Source organism: Corylus avellana, chromosome 2, assembly GCF_965113065.1.
Source record: "Corylus avellana chromosome 2, dhCorAvel1.hap1.2, whole genome shotgun sequence".
NCBI lineage: Eukaryota > Viridiplantae > Streptophyta > Magnoliopsida > Fagales > Betulaceae > Corylus > Corylus avellana.
Window position 1 is genome coordinate 15,007,880 of NC_142491.1, and position 12,954 is coordinate 15,020,833.

The 12,954-nt window shown below is 34.7% G+C and overlaps 1 pseudogene; it reads left to right on the forward strand.

Moving 5' to 3' along the window:
* Positions 1 to 8,076: 8,076 nt before the first annotated feature.
* LOC148587397 (protein FAR1-RELATED SEQUENCE 5 pseudogene) lies at positions 8,077 to 10,197 on the forward strand (annotated as a pseudogene).
* The last annotated feature ends 2,757 nt before the right edge of the window (positions 10,198 to 12,954 follow it).

Genomic DNA, 12,954 nt, shown 5'->3' on the forward strand with positions numbered 1-12,954 from the left:
TTTTACATAGTCTACTGTGATAATGTCTTCTTCCAATAATTGTCTCACAGTATTATGTCTAAGACTGATATGTCTTGACTTCCCATTGTAGGACTTACTGTATACTCTTGATAATGTAGCTTGGCTATCACAATGCAAGGAAATTGGAGGCATGGGACTTGGCCATAAAGGCAAGTCAATTAAAAAATTTCTTAACCATTCAGCCTCTCTTCCAGCAGCTCCTAAAGCAACTAACTCTGACTCCATAGTTGAGTGAGTTATACAAGTTTGTTTCTTGGATCCCCAAGAGATAGCTGCACCACCAAGGGTAAAAACCCATCATCAACACAATTCCAATTAGCATCACTATACCCTTCAATTACGGAGGGATATCCTCCATAGTGTAGAGCATATGATTTAGTTCCTTTTAAATAACCCAACACTATGGAAATTGCTTTCCAATGTTCAATGCTTGGACAACTTGTGTATCTACTCAATTTGCCCACGGCAAATGCAATGTCTGGACGTGTGCAATGCATTGCATACATCAGACTTCCAATAACACTAGAATATTCTAGTTGTGATACACATCGATTTTTATTTATTCCAAGCTTTAAACTTGAGTTATAAGGAACACGAGAAATTTTGTCATGCAAATGACTAAATTTATTCAAAACTTTATCAATATAATGAGTTTGAGATATGGCATATGCATTTCCTATTTTGTGTAATTTAATACCAAGTATAGTGTTTGCTATACCCATATCTTTCATATCAAAATGTGATGATAAAAAATCTTTTGTATCTTTAATACAAGAAATACTATTACTAAAAATTAGCATATCATCTACATACAAACATATAATGACAATATTACTATCGAACATTTTAAAATAAATGCATTTATCAGCTTCATTCAAACAAAAACCATTAGAAATAACTACGTTATCAAATCTTTCATGCCATTGTTTTGGAGCTTGTTTTAAACCATATAATGACTTGACTAATTTACAAACTTTGTTTTCTTGTCCTGGAATAATGAACCCTTCTGGTTGTTCCATATATACCTCTTCATCCAAGTAACCATTTAAGAATGCTGTTTTCACATCCATTTGATGGATTTCAAGATTATATATGGAAGCCAAAGATATCAAAGTTCTTATTGAAGAAATCCTAGCCACAGGAGCATATGTATCAAAATAATCAATGCCCTTTGATTGTCTAAACCCTTTGGCTACTAATCTAGCCTTAAATTTGTCAATGGATCCATCAGATTTCATCTTTTTCTTAAAGATCCATTTACATCCTATGGGTTTAGAACCGGAAGGTAAATCTACAAGAATCCATGTGCTATTAAACAAAATGGACTCCATTTCATCATCAATAGCTTCCTTCCAAAATGCGGCATCCCTAGATTTCATAGCTTCTTCAATGTTAGAAGGTTCATTTTCAATATTGTAACACACACCAACTTCATTCACAATCACTTGAGAGTTGCCTTCTATAAAATATGTCAAAAAATCAGGACCAAAACTCTTTTCTTTTCTAATTCTTTTGGATTTTCTAATTTCAAAATTCTCTTCATTTTCTGAAACAATATTTTCAAAAATATTTTCATTATTAGAAGTACTTGCTTGAGAAAAATTAGAATTTTTAATTGTATTGGATTCAAAAAATTCTGCATCTTTTGATTCAATAATTACATTAGAATCCAATTCAAGAAAACGATAAGATTTACTATGAAAAGCATAACCAAGAAAAACACATTTAGAAGTTCTTGGTCCTAATTTAGATCTTTTAAAATCAGGCAACCTAACATAAGCTAGGCACCCCCACAATTTAAAATAATTTATGTTGGGTTTACGTTTAAACCATAACTCATAGGGGGAAAAATTATTTCTTTTAGAAGGCACTCTATTTAATATGTGAATTGCAGAAAAAATAGCTTCACCCCAAAGATTTACAGGCAAACCAGAATGGTTAAGCATTGCATTTACCATATCCATGAGTGTTCTATTTTTTCTTTCTGCTACACCATTTTGTTGTGGTGTATAAGGTGTTGTTCTCTCATGAATAATACCATTAATTTCGCAGAAATTGTCAAAGTCATTATTAAAATATTCTCCACCTCTATCACTTCTTAATGATTTAATCTTGCAACCAAGTATATTTTCAACTTCAGCTTTATAAATTTTAAACATATCTAATGCTTCATCTTTTGTTTTAATCAAATAGAGATAAGTATATTTAGACAAATCATCTATAAAAGTAATAAAATATCTTTTACCACCTCTTGTAATTTTACCACTCAAATCACATACATCAGAATGTATTAATTCAAGTAAATTCGAAGATGATCTATTAACACTTGAAAACGGTTTTCTAGTTAACTTTGTTTTAACACATATTTCACATTTATCTCTATCATCATGCAAATTAGAAGGCAGCAATCCTAATTTAACCATACGATTCACAGAATTATAATTTACATGTCCTAATCTAGCATGCCATAATGAATAAGAGTCAACAATATAAACAGAAACATTCTCCTTTATTAAATTGAGTTTAAACATTCCATTTACAGCAAAGCCTTTGCCCACAAACATGCCATTTTTGGTCAAGACAAATTTGTCAGACTCAAATACAAGTTTATAGCCATGTTTGGACAAAAGACCACCAGAAACCAGATTCTTTCGAATCTCTGGTGCGTGAAATACATCAATAAGAGTAACTATTTTGCCAGAAGTAAATTTCAATACAACAGTGCCTTTTCCAACTACTTTGGTGGTAGTTGAATTTCCCAGGTAGAGTTCAATCTCATCACCAACTTTCTCATATTTTTTGAAGAGATTTCTATCTCCACAAATGTGACGAGTTGCACCAGTATCAACCCACCAACTTGAATCATTGATTACCATATTCACTTCAGAAATTACTGCAGTAAGGTTTTCTTCAACATTGTTGGTCTGTTCCTTCTTCTTCAGAACTCTGCAATTCTTGATGAAGTGCCCAGGCTTCTTGCAGTAATGACAAATCACATTTTTCTTGAAATTGCCCTTTTTCTTTGGACCTATTTTACTAGGACCACCAAATTCATATTTGGGCTTTTTCCCTTTTTTGTTGTCTATTTCAACAACATGGGCAGATTTGCTCATTTCAGCCTTTTCTTCAAGTTTGTCTCGAAGCCTTGACTCTTCTTCAATACGAAGTTGTCTCTGAAGACCTTCTAGAGTCAGATCATCACCTTTTCTCTTAAGTGATTTACGGTAATCCTTCCAAGTTGGTGGCAATTTGGCAATAATAGCACCCACTTGAAGTTTTTCATCAATTGGAATGCCCTCGGAATACAATTGTTGGACAATAAGTTGAATCTCATGAACCTGATTCAAAATAGGCTTATTATCCACCATTTTAAAATCAAAATAATTACTTACCAGATAGCTTTTGTTGCCAGAATCTTCAGTTTTGTATTTGTTCTCCAATGCCTCCCAGATCTCTCTGGCAAACTTCTTTGGTGCATACATATCGAACAGTGGATCAGTGAGAGTGTTGAGAATACTCCCCCTACATGTGTAGTTGTCTTCCTCCCATTTGAACTTCACATCAATTTGTTCATCAGTGGCTCCTTCCACAGGAACATTTGGACAGGGTGTGTCAAGCACATAGTGAACCTTTAATGTTGTCAGTAGAAATTCAACTTTCTCCTTCCAGCGTTTGTAGTTGTTGCCATCAAAACGATCCAATTTGGAAAGATCCTGTGGCATCACGTTCAGAGAAGTAATAGCAGAATTCATTGTTGGAAGTGCCATTGAAGAATGCAGAATGTTTATCTAAAAATTGTTGGAAATCTAGATATGGGAATTGCAGGGAAAAATAAACGTAGAATACAAACAGAATGAGAAGTAAATGAAATCTGGACAGTAAGGCGATTGTGACTCTATCTTTTAGATAAACATTGCCTCCCACTTCTATTAGAAGTCTTGCAAAAGGGAATCAAAGCAATCTTATCCTCAGGATACAATACTGCCTGATGTAGTGTGCAGATTGCAAAACTCTGAACACTATCCAGAACAGAAATTTTTTGTAACAGCTGTAAAATAATCGTGAGAGGAAGAAAGAGAAAATAAAATTATCTATCAAAAATAAAACTGCTAGGAATTAATATATATATCTATATAATTCCATATTATCTCAGAAGCAGTTTTTTTTTTTAATTCAAATAACGGTTACATGTATTTTAAAATCTAACGTTGAAAAAACAGTTGAAACTTGAAAACACATTATCTCATCGGTTGACACTTGAAAACACATTATCTCATCGGTTGAAACTTGAAAACACATGATCTCATATAACATAATAATAGGAGATAGTGATGAAGGTGGGTAACCGATCAAAACAAGATAATAAGATAAAAGGTTATTTATTTAAAATAAATGACTATTAAAACATGATAATAGGAGATCAGTTATTTATTTGAAATTCAAAATAATCATGAAATAATAATAAATTCGAAATTTTAGTTTCATGAAATAATATCAACACGCCCATCCATGGCTGGGTCACGCCAGACCTAGCTGTGGATCTGTCCATTACCCAAGCATTTTAAACCAAAGGATTGGAAGGCAGAAACAACCACAAAAACCCTTTTTGGACTCATTTTCCTCCTCATAATCTCCATAGGCTTCTTCAAGATTCTTTCCCTCCACCATCACTCACTTGCTCTGAGACAGACTTGCAGAAAACAACAACCACCCAACCTACGAATCAATGTCTCCTGTAGAAAAAGATAACAGAAAGATAATTGTAGAGAAAAAATTTATATTTTTTATGTATATTCAATTGTACAATATAATGACCTATTTATAGTTGAATAAGACCCTAAAAGAAAGAAAATACAATAATTACAAAATCATATAAAATCAGCATATTTACAATAATGAATACGGTATCAAATATTTCCGTAATATATTGAGAATATTACGGGAATATAATATTACGGAAATATAATATTCTAACATCCTCCCTCAAGCTCTAGGGGGTGAAGCCAACTTGAGTTTGGAGATAAGATCATTGAGTCGTCTCGGTGGATGAAATTTGGTAAAGATGTCAGCCAATTGATCTGTAGAGGTGACGAAATGAAGATGTAAAATACCATGCTAAAGATGATGGCGGATGAAATGATAATCAGTCTCGATATGTTTTGTACGCTCATGGAAAATATCATTATGAGCAATCTGTATGGCATTTCGATTGTAACAATAAATAGGAGACCTAGTGGACTGAGAAACACCCATGTCAGACAAAAGCCATCATAACTAGAGAAGTTCAGATGTAGTGTCAGCAAGAGCACGATACTCAGCTTCAGTACTAGATCGAGCAACAACAGATTGTTTCTTACTGCGCCATGAAATTAAAGAAGTTCCAAGTAAGAAACAAAATCCAGTGGTGGAGCGACGATCAATAGGATCACCAGCCCAATCAGAATCAGAGTAGGCCCGGAGCTCAAGAGATGAATGAAAAGAGAAGTGAAGACCACGAAACATAGTGCCTTTGACATAGCGCAAAATGCGAAGAACAACAGCATAATAAGTAGATCGAGGTGCACTCATAAATTGACTTACTAAATGAAGAGCATAGGCAATATCAGGCTGTGTAATAGTAAGATAAATGAGACTACCTACTAGCTGCCTGTAAAGAGTAGCATATGATAAAGACTCACCATCCGTGGCTAAAAGTTTGACATTGGTCTCAAGAGGGTTGCTCGCTGTTTTACTGTCTGTTAGACATGCTCGAAAAAGTAGATCAGATGCATATTTGGCTTGAGAGAGATAATAACCATCATTACTCGAGGTAACCTCAAGACCAAGGAAGTAGCTAAGTGTCCCCAATTCCTTCATTTCAAAATTTGGGCTAAGGAAGGATTGAAGACCACGGATGCCCGAAATGTTATCACCAGTAATAATCATATCATCTACATAAAGAAGGATAAGGATAGTACCATTATCAGTAGTTCGAAGAAAGAGAGCTGAATCATAAGAACTAGAAACAAAACCTTGTTGAGCAACCACATAACTGAACTTGGCAAACCAAGCATGAGGAGCCTGCTTGAGACCATAAAGTGCCCGATGGAGTCTGCAAACTTTGTATGGCGGATGGTGATAGCCAGGTGGAGGGTGCATATAGACTTCTTTTGTAAGATCACCACTGAGGAATGCATTTTTAACATCCATCTGAAATAACTGCCAATGACGAACAGCAGCAACTGCAAGGAAGGATCTCACAGAGGTCAATCTAGCACCAGGAGCGAAAATCTCCTCATAGTCAATACCATACTCCTGAGTAAAGCCTTTCGCAACAAGACGAGCCTTATAGCTTTCCAAAAATCTATCTACACGAGTTTTAATTTTATAAACCCACTTACATCCTACTGCAAACTTCTCAGGAGGAAAATCCACCAAGTCCCATATATGGGTTTTAGAGAGGGCATCTAGTTCATCAGACATAGCTTGCTGCCAAAAAGGGTTAGCACTACCCTCACGATAAGAGTGAGGTTCATGAAGAGTAGCAAGAATAGAAAAACAACGATAATCATGGAGATGGGCAGGTGGTGCTCTTACCCTATCAAAGTGACGAGGTTCATGAGAAGGCTCGAGAGTGTGTGATGCAGTAGGAGGATCCGTAGTCGAATCAGGCAAATTAAAAGCAGCAGTAGAAGGTTCATCCAATGAGCTTGAGTTATCTGCAGATGATCCAGGAAATAAGACAATAGAGGGGTCAGTGAAGACAAGAGAATATGCGGAGCAAGAACGCGAAAAATGCATTTGACTGGTGAACATTTTATGTTCCTAGAACTCCACATGACGAGAGATCCAAAGTCGTCAGGCAATGGGGTCATTATAGAGAATAAATTTGTATTTCTAATGTATATTCAATTGTACAATAGAATGACTTATTTATAATTGAATGAGGCCCTAAAAGAAAGGAAATACAATAATTACAAAATCATATAAAATCAGAATATTTACAATAATGAATACGGTATCAAATATTTTAGTAATATATTGAGAATATTACGGAAATATAATATTCTAACACTGACCTGGAATGCAAAAGAGACTGAATTTCATCAGGAAAAATTAGAATTCTTGAAGTCAGTTGTGTCTTCTGCACTAGAATTCTTGAAAAAAAAAAAAAAAAAAAAAAAAAAACCACCCAGTTCACAAAACAGTATTTACTGACTTGGGTATCTTAGAACCAACTCGAAAAGATTGAAAGGTATCTTAGAACCAACTAGAAAAGATTGAAAGTAAAATAAAACATCTGATCTAAGTTCTATTTCTTGAACTAGGCTTCTTCAAACTGATGGAAAATCCTCAGGAAAATTGGGTGTCATACCTAGCTATGGGTCTGACGTGACCCACGGCTGGGTTGGATCACGGCCAGACCCAGCGTTTGGGTTCCGAAGCCACAACTGGGTCTGGTGTGACCCATCTTGGGTCATGGCCGTCGTTTCTCTTTTCTTTCTCTCTATTGATTCCGAAATCTGTTGTATTTGGTCTATGATATTGTTGTGCAATTTTTTTGCTTTATTTGAGGTGCCAACATATTATTGGAGGTTGTAAAACCTATGTTTTACACCTCATCTGAATAGAAGTTTTTCCCATATTGAAATGTAAAAAAAATTAAAAAATAACCGAAATTAATGCCCTTCCAGAAGAGAAAACTATGAAAGTCAACAAAAGGAGAGAGAATGTTGTAGAGTTTTTCATATTGAGATTAAAAAAGTGCATGAAAATACTCACTTTAACTTCAAATGAAAGAAAAACACATATACACTTATCTCATATATATATATATATATATATATATATATATGAGATATGCTTTTTTTGATATGCTGGCCATTAAAATCCTAGGTGGCAAAGTGCCATTTGTCATCAATTTGGGTCATGTACTCTTTTACATCAACTTGGGCCATGTGCACTTTGCTATCTAGGATTTTGATGGGCAAAATGTGGGAGTTTTATTAGATTCTAGCATCTCTCTCTCTCTCTCTCTCTCTCTCTCTAGATATATATATATATATATATAATGGTCCTAAGGAACCATGTCTTAATATGGAATTTGATGAATTAGAAGATGCTCATGCATGTTATAATGCTTATGTAAGGCGGAATGGTTTTAGCATTCGAATAAGTCATTCTCGAGTAGCGAAGGATAAGTCAGTAATTGGGGTAGAATATGTTTGTTCAAGAGAAGGATTTCATCATAAAAGTTCTCAAGAGAAAACCTATAAAAACCTGAAGCCTGCAGAAACAAGGATAGGATGTAAAGCAATTATGGGTTTAAAGAAAGTGGGATTAAAATTGATTGTATGTAAATTCAAAACTGAACATAATCATGATCTCGTTAGTCCTAGAAGTACAAGTTTGCTTCGTGGACATAGAGTGGTAACAAGTGCGCAAAAAAGTCTTATAGATACACTCAATAAATTCGGTGTACTTCCAAGGAAGATAATGTCGGTGTTGAGTGAAGATCCTGGTAGTGACTATAATGTTGGTTGTAGCAATCGAAGAAGATTTCTTTTTGGAGAGGGAGATGTACAAAAAATGTACAATTATTTTCTCGAGAGACAAAGCAAAAATCCTGGTTTTGTTTACGCAATCCAAGTGGAATAAAATGGATGCATGGGCAATTGCTTTTGGGCAGATGTTAGATCTCAAGCTGCATACCAATATTTTGGAGATGTTGTTACTTTTGATGCTACCTATTTGACAAATTGTTATAAGATGCTTTTTGTTCCTTTTACTAGAGTTAACCATCATCACCAATCTGTGATGTTTGGATGTGCTTTGCTTGTAAATGAAACGGGTGAATCTTATATGTGGTCGTTGAAAACATGGCTTGAAGCAATGCTTGAACGTGCTCCTTCTACAATTATCACTGATGATGACAAGGCTATGAGCAAGGCAATTGTAGAGGTACTACCAAATACCACTCATAGATTGTGTTTATAGCATATTTTACAAAAGGTTCCAGAACATTTGGCTCATATATATAATAAATATCCATCATTTCAAATAGACTTTCGACATTGTATTCATAATACAATCACAATTGAAGAATTTGAGACGGAATGGAGTGAAATTGTAAGCAAGTATGAGTTGGGAGAGAAGGATTGGTTGAAAAAACTTTATATGCGGCGTGAAAAATTGATGCCGGCTTACTTGCGAACCACATTTTGCGCCGGCATGTCTACAACTCAATGGAGTGAGAGTATGAATAAGTTTTTTAAGGATTATGTTCGTTCGAGCATAATGGTGAGTGACTTTGTATATCAATATGAGAAAGCCTTGGATGCACGTTATTTTAAAGAGAAAGAAAGAGATGTCAAGACAAAAACTTCGAAACCGATTATAAAAACATGTTACAAGATGGAAGTAGAGGCGGCAAAGGTTTACACAAGAGAGTCTTTTTTGATGTTTCAAGAAGAGTTATTTAATAGTCAAAATTACTACTCATCCAAACATCGGGAAGAAGGAGGGGTGAAGATATATAGGGTGGCCCTTCATGGGAGAGAAAGTCCATTTTATGAAGTTGCATTTGAAGTCCTTGAGAAGAAAGCTACTTGTACATGTCACAAGTTCAAATTTGTTGGAATTCTATGTAGGCACATTCTTCAAATTTTTTTGAAGAAATCTTTGGTGGACACTATTCCCCAACATTATGTCTTAGAGAGATGGACGATCAATGCCAAGAGTCGCATTATACATGGCATTTCTAGTGATGATATACAAGTAGAGACACAAAATTCTTCCACCTTGATGAGAAATAGCTTAATGTTACAATTTTATGAAATTGTAGAAGTGGGTTGCCAATCAAAAAGAAAGTATGATCATTTTAGCATTAGTTTACAAAAGCTTCATCACGAGATTCTGACAATGGATGATGATTGTCATAAAGATATAAACGATGCTAATGTAGGAAGTGTCGAGGGTCCTGTGTTGAATAGCCAGGTACTATCAAACCTTGCATTCACTTTGCAAGATCCTCCACATGTTAGTTGTAGAGGAAAACCCAAATCTTTGAGACAAAAAAATTCAAAAGAAAATCAAGCAATCAAGAAAATGATATGTTCCATTTGCATGAAGACGGGGCATGTGAGAACCAATTGTCCTTCACATAAGCAAGCAAGGTACTCTTACAAATTTCTTTGATTTACAATAATTTACATAAAAATGCATTTTGATTTAATTAGCATTAAAATCTTTTTTTTTTTTTATACGGATATTTCGAATACAAATTTGAGGCCAACTAACTTGGGGTTGATAGATCAACAAAGTTTAATAAAGGTAAATCTTTTTTATAACATATCCTCCACCAAGATCATTATTTTCCATAATCTAATTTTATTTATTTATGAATTATTTACAATGGTCTTTGCCAACTATGGAGTATTCCTTTACTACTACATTTGACATGTCTCAAGATCCTGTATGTTGATCTCCTATAGTTGATATTGGTGCAGATAGCATCAATGCCTATGGAACTCATTGAAGTTACTGTGATTTGTGTGGTGTGGTCTTTTTTGTGAGGTTGTAATACACAAGATATGGTTGGTTGTTTTTTTTTTTAATTTTATTTTATTTATCAGAATATGGCTGAATGTGGCTATATGTGATTGGTTTTTTTGACATCAACGTTTTTGGTAATCTAATGATAATAGAGTTTGAATTCTCAATCTATATCTTATTTTAATTAAATATTTTATATGTTGTATCTCACTTATTAGGAGTAAGGAAGAACGTGAGGGAATGTGTTATATACCATATTGATTTAATAATTACATTTAATAATTTTATTTGATTGTCTTAACCTTTTGAAATTTTACACCTCTTAGTGTGCAATGAGTGCATTATGCTCGGGACAATATTGTAGAGGGACTGTAAGTACATTAGCCTATACATTTTTTGCTAAGTAAATTAAATCAGGAGAAGAGTGGATGACAGACAGCGTAGACTACACCTTTGGGAAAGGAATTACAACATATTAACAAGCTCGGAAAACAGGAATTTGACTAAAAGACCAATTTTGTTTTTTTTGTCAGATTTGGTTACTTTATAGTTGGCTAGCTTCTTGCACAAATTTGGCTCATTCTAAAAAGAAATGTTCTCCAATCAACAAGAAAACTCACTAAGCAGCTCAACTTTCCAAGCAAAGTATATCAGCCAGATCATGAACAATGTCCCACACAAACTGAACGTAAGGATCAATGCAGTTCTTTAGGAATTTAAGTGAAAAGTTCATGCAAAGACCCAAATCTGACAAAAAAACAAAATTGGTCTTGCAAAGCAGCTTGAGTAGACTTTCAACAACATCACCATCAAATATTACTCTTGGAATTTTTCACAAAAACAACCTTTAATTTAACAAAAACATCAACTTTAAGCTTTGATATTCATCAGTCTCATACAACATTCATCAGATTCATTCATCCCTAAATAGGGGTTGAAACTATCACAAAAGCAACCCAAAATTAAGATTCATTCATCTCTGCTTCAACAGTATCCAGACAGAAAAATCATTCACAATGGGCAATAAAAATACAAGAAGAAAATCATTGACAATTGTTCCAAGACATTTTTTTTTCATCTAGAAGATTAGAAAACTATACCATACTCACAACATTAGCTTTATGAACCACATAAACTCATAATCAAAGCAAACTGATCCCAATAGCAATTCACCTTCAGGCAACCAAAATACAAAAAGGCAAATACTAGTTGCCGAGTAAGATCCTATGTTAAATTGACAAAAAGATACTTCCTTTCTCTTAATCACAGCCGACCCAATACTACACCAACAAAAACATCATCATCCCCCTCAAAGAACTCCAACTCATCCCTCCCCCCATTATCTTCGTAGTGTTCCTCGCCACCGCCGGCCCGCCTTAGAAACCTTCTTGTGCTCCCTCTCTCTCTCACCGGTGTGTGAGAGCGAGGGAGCACAAGAGAAAAAATCTATGTTGCCGCCAGTGAGAGAGAGAGGCACCGGACGTTTTGATCTTTTATCATTTCTTTGTCAACATGCCCAGCTTCAATAAAATCATCACAACATGAACTTTTAGCAAGTTCTTCAACATTAATACTCATCTTAGAGATCTTGCAAGAAGATAGCAATATTCTTTAATCATAAATACTAAAATCTCTAAACGTAAATATAACCTTCTTCAACTAAAACTAGTGCCTTTACAATGTAAAACCCAAAAAAAAAAAAAAACCAAAAAATCCAAACCAAACCAACCGTACATTAGCCATGGATCCTACCCTACCAATACAACTCAAATATCAACCAGACTTTTATTTATTTGTCATTCAATGTTAATACCGAAGCAGCTGAAATTTCAAATGGCAATTTGGGTTTTATTCAATGGCAATCTAACTTTTATTCTTATTTAACAATGCAAGAGAAATACAGAGAAATTTCTAATTTGAGAAGGAGGGAGAGAGAGGGAGCACTAGCAGCTGAGAAATTTTTTCTCTGATGCTAGTGTGTATGAGAGAGAGAGGGAGAGGGAGAGGGAGCACGGCAGCAGAGAAATTTTTTCTCTGCTGGCAGTGTGTGTGTGAGAGAGAGGGAGATCAAGGAGAGGGAGCACCGGCAGCAGAGAAAAAAAAGTCTCTCTGTTGCCGTCGGTGAGATGATCATTACAAGAAAGAAATAGTTCTATTTTTTTTACACAGAGCTCAAAATATTCATAAAACAAAAGCAAAGATCATAGAAAATTTTGTTGCTGAAATACACTGGTTCATGAACTGAAATGTAGATTCTTGATGAAAAATTACATACAGTTTGCCACAGGGGGTTTGAGACAGAATTGCGAGGAGAACAATCTCTCCTCCCAGTTATTCACTTTTATAAAATCAAACTCCCAGACAACAATAATAGCTTATTCACTCTTATAAAATCAAACT